The sequence below is a fragment of the Sinocyclocheilus grahami genome, unplaced genomic scaffold (assembly GCF_001515645.1).
Source record: "Sinocyclocheilus grahami isolate Dianchi unplaced genomic scaffold, SAMN03320097.WGS_v1.1 scaffold1225.1, whole genome shotgun sequence".
NCBI classification, from domain to species: Eukaryota; Metazoa; Chordata; class Actinopteri; order Cypriniformes; family Cyprinidae; genus Sinocyclocheilus; species Sinocyclocheilus grahami.
The window spans coordinates 158,991-164,048 of record NW_015506404.1 but is presented as its reverse complement, the minus strand read 5'-3'; the positions used below and the strand labels follow the sequence as shown (position 1 = coordinate 164,048).

Below are 5,058 nucleotides of genomic sequence, written 5' to 3'. Positions count from 1 at the left end.
GCCGCCATGTCGTGAAGGCGCTGTGTGCTTCGTTGTGAAAGCGAAACTACTTTGTTTGGTCTTCCAAAAGAGGACACGACTAGAAATCAGTGGTTAAGTTGTATTTACAACACTGTTCCAGAACACTTCAACCCAAATATTCAGATGTGTGCAGCACATTTTATGGAGGACTGTTTCCTGATTCTGGTAGAGTAGACTACAATGCCGGCTGTTCTGACTCACAGACTGTAAGTACATATTTTATATTTAAAGAATTTGCCACTGACGAATCAAACGCGAAAATAATGTTAATGGGAATGTGGAAAATAATGTGTTTTTTTAACCTTAAACCGCATAAACACATTTCATTACACCAAATACACAAAATAATGTTCTTTTTAGCAGCATCATACGACCCCTTTAAAGGACAAAAATAAATAAATCACACTGAGATGTGGCTCCTCCAGGAGCATTTATTAAATGTTTGTATGTTACTGGTTACTGCTATAAATAATTTTCTCTATGGAGAAAATAAACGGGATTCTTAGTTTCAGGACAAGTTCAAGAACTGCTATTGTAACTGAACCTCGGGGAAATCATTTGGTTGCAGTATTTAAAAAAAAAATAAAAAAACACTTCAGACTGAGAACCGGTTCTCGATTACCAAGCCTACAGTGTAATTTCAGGATGAATGGCTTTACAAACAAAGCGAATTTCAAAGGCGCTGTCTGATTGAAAAGAACAGGTTCAAACACATTGGGCAGACAGCAGAGGAGTCGGTGTTTCATGGTATGCTTGAATTTCAGCCCCTATGGCCAGGAAATTGTTGCAGAGGAATGACATGAGCCGCCTCTGCGATATTAAATGTTTCATTGGATGTTTTAAAGCGCACGCCATGCATATCACTGTAAAATAAGATCCAACCGTATTACTCAGGTAAAACGCACGCTTGTGATACTGGAAGTTTGCCCAGAAACACACACTGATGCCATGGTCAGCTCTTTGTGTCAAGTAAATCACCCACGTTCTTACGTGACAGTGGAGACCTGCATGACTCCGATGGAAACCGAAGATCGCATCCAACCGCAGACCAAAAAACGAGCTTCCAAAATAAGTGCCTGGGATCATGAAAGACCTTATTTGATACAGAGGTGAGCAAGTTTCCCCTCTGACTGTCCTGTAAACACAGCGTCCAAAATACCTTCTTGCACCAACAAATCCGGTTGTGTTCGCAGCTGAACCCCATCCATTTAAAAAGCAGGCAGATAGAAAGAGCTTTCTAAAAGGAGAAACCCAAGGGAGGGAAAACATGTTCAGCGCTATGAATGCTCGGTGTAATGTTGGACGCCTCGTGCATCCGTTCTGAACGCTGTGCACTGGAGGAAGATCATAACAAGAAGTTTAAACAATTATAAATAAATACACATTCTGATGGGGAGATGAAGAAATTAAAGCATTGAAAAGCACTGATTATTTCTCAAAACGTTTTCTAAATACAGTGTCCTCAAAGTATTTGAACACGTCAGTTACACTTATGCATGACTGCGCTACATATCAAATGAAGTGTGCCAGTATCTGCATGCCTAAAATGACTTCAGCATGTTTGAAGTCTCACTGCCTGGTGTTTTTGGTGGATGTATGAAGTCGGTTCTCCTCAAGTTCACACAAGTGTCCTAGCAGAGGAACCACAGGTGCAATTCATCATTTTAACTATTAACATTTTCACACTCATGTTTCACAGGTTTGGCTTCTTTTTCAACACTAGATGTGTTATTTTATCATTTCAAACTGTATACAATTGTCAGATGTTTTGCTTAAAGTGTGCTTGTGCTATTATTCTTAAAAATAATTTTGTTGATATTTTGTTATTCAAATGCAATTAAATACGGCAATGGCATTCATACTAGCTATATTTCAAACTAAACATATTCCTTACTTTCATATACAGTGTGTGTGTGTACAGATAGGTCTAATTTTATTTATTTATTTATTTATTTTTAATAATGAATAGAAAAGTTATATCACCAACAAGCCAGCGTATATCATTTTCTTTTTACCATAATTATAAGACCAGGACAAGCAGCAAAAAATAAATAAATAAAAACATTCTATAATTAAAACTAAATGCCTGTGATTCATGCAACATCCCAATAGAACAACTAAAAGAAAAAATACAGTATTACTATTACTAGTATTTAGATAGATAGATAGATAGATAGATAGATAAATACACACACAATCGTGTCGATGTAAATCATAAACAAAAGACAAACTTACAGAGTTTAGGACAGATCCCAGGTTGCCATTCCTTACAGACTCATTACATGAGCCCAAGACACAAAACTGATTTAAACGAGGATTTTGGTGAGTCAGTGTCAGCTGTAATCATATATTATGTTCAGATGTCTTCATCAGTCGCATTATCATTTCAGTCTAACCAACAGTCTCTGCAAACCGCCTTATGTAACGTTACTTCTCCTGGACTCGACAAGCTTTTGCTCCACAAACATCCAAACAAACAGCGTCCGAAACTCCGTAAACAAACTTAAAGTCTGTTTAAGAGTGCCGTTCCGTAACCGGAGACAGAATAACATTCCTCGATCACAATAAAACTCTGTAATCCTTTCGAAAGGAGCGAGTTATGTCGCGCATTTGTTGAGAACAACGGAGCGCATGCAAACACTCCATCTACTCGACGCAGCAAACACTACAGCGCTTCCATAAACCGAGCTTCACCGCAAGCGACGGGATCCCTGACGTCAGCGGTCCGTCGGCCAATCAGAGCGCTCACATTATAATACAAGGCGCTGCATTGATTTAAAGGGGTCATATGATGCGATTTCAAGTTTTCATTTCTCTTTGGAGTGTTACAAGCTGATTGTGCATAGATAAGATCCCTGAAGTAGCAAAGACTAAAGTCTCAAAACCAAAGAGATATTCTTTATCAAAGTTAAGACTCTGCCACGCCCCCCTAAAACGGCTCGTTCTAACACGCCCCCACATATCTACCTCACTATGTGGAAATATTAGCATAATGCGCCCAAATGTGCACGCAAAGAAAGAAGGCGTGGTTTCAGTAACCGCAGTTAGTGTTGAAGCAGCATGTCAGGGAGACGCTGTGTGTTTCTAGGCGAAAGCAAAAGCACTTTATTTGGCCTTCCGGAAGTAGATGCATTTAGGAATCTTTAAGATTACTTACAACAGAACAGCAATGCATTTTATGGACGACCGTTTCGTGAACCTAGGAGAGGAGGTCATTCTGACTTTGCTATGACAATCTGGCGCTTCTGAATCAGCTACTGTTTTGTTATTAGTTTAAGTATTTGCTATTGACTGTTCAAATGCAGAGTTTTGCGCATCGTGTGTGTGTGCGTGCGTGCGCGCACGTGCGTGTGTGTGAGAGAGACAGCGAGAGAGACCAGCTTCATCACTGTGTCTGAAAGATGAAGCTTGCGATTATGGTAAGGGGCGTTACATTTCCGACGAGTGCTTGCGGTGTTCGGCCAATCACAAAGCACTGAGTCAGCTGGCCAATCACAGCAGACTGCGCTTGTCGGAAGGAGGGACTTTGTAGAAAACAAAGCGTTTGAGAGAGGCGGGGCATAGAGGACCTACAATAATGTACAGTATTTGAAAAATAATGTGTTTTTTTTTACATTAAAGCATGTCAACATATTCTGTTACACCAAATACACAAATAATGATCTTTAAAAAAGCATCATATGACCCCTTTAATAAAGAGTCTGACGCACGCAGCAGAGATGAAGCGTTGAACGTAAACATACGAAGCAAAATCTAGCAGATCTGCTATAGGTCTCAATTTCAACCATTGCGTTAGGTTTTAATTCAGGTTTCACCCGTGTATGAGATTATACTGATAGCAAGTCACAATGCAGCTTATAAATGATTTCATATTATGATAAATCATTTGGATTTGTTCCAGACATAACTTGAGAAAAAGCAAGATGTTCTTCTGCAAAAGGTACAAATTTAGGATATGGAGTTTGTGATTATACTAGAAGTGTGATTTCTGGAGTAGTTTTATATTCTAATAAATAACGTCTTTAAGTAATGTTAAAACGGATGTTTCCAACACAAGAGACAAATAGCCTATGATTTCATATTTTACATTTTCATTTTTTACATTTACATGAAATAATTTTAATATAAATTATTTAATATCATAAATTTTATGATGGGTGAAAGGATGGATGGAACAAAAGACAGATTGATTGATAGATGTAACAGAAGATGGATGGATGGGTGGATGGAACGAAAGATGGATGGATGGATGGAACGAAAGACAGATAGACATGTATGAATGGGAAAAAATGGATGGATGGATGGATGGAACAAAAAATAGATGGATGGATGATGAAACAAAAATGGATGGATGGATGGATGGATGGATGAAGGATGGAACAAAAATGGATGGATGGATGGAACAAAAGACAGATGGATGGAACAAAAATGGATGGATGGATGGAACGAAAGACGGATGGATGGAAGTAACAAAAGATGGATGAATGGATGGAAGTAACAAAAGACAGATGAATGGATGGAACAAACGATGGATGGTTGGATGGATGGATGGAAGGAATGAAAGACAAATGGATGGATGGAAAGAAAGACTGATGGATGGAACAAAAGATGGATGGATGGATGGATGGAACAAAAGACAGATGGATGGAACAAAAATGGATGGATGGATGGAACAAAGGACAGATGGATGGATGGAAGGATGGAAAGATGGATGGATGGAACAAAGGACAGATGGATGGATGGAACAAAGGACAGATGGATGGATGGAACAAAGGACAGATGGATGGATGGAACAAAGGACAGATGGATGGATGGAACAAAGGACAGATGGATGGATGGAACAAAGGACAGATGGATGGATGGAACAAAGGACAGATGGATGGATGGAACAAAGGACAGATGGATGGATGGAACAAAGGACAGATGGATGGATGGAACAAAGGACAGATGGATGGATGGAACAAAGGACAGATGGATGGATGGAACAAAGGACAGATGGATGGATGGAACAAAGGACAGATGGATGGATGGAACAAA

At 39.2% G+C, this 5,058-nt stretch overlaps 1 protein-coding gene across 2 annotated transcripts in view; it reads right to left on the bottom strand.

Moving 5' to 3' along the window:
* Nucleotides 1-5,058, bottom strand: part of LOC107568221 (protein dispatched homolog 1-like) — a 67,094-nt gene that overhangs the window by 24,843 nt on the left and 37,193 nt on the right. The window contains exon 1 of one of the 2 annotated variants that reach the window (XM_016254157.1): nt 2,257-2,701. The exons of the other annotated variant lie outside the window; for it this stretch is intronic. The gene's annotated coding sequence lies outside the window, so the exon portion shown is untranslated. Of the gene's footprint in view, nt 1-2,256; nt 2,702-5,058 lie in introns of those variants that run through there. 2 annotated transcript variants of the gene reach the window in all.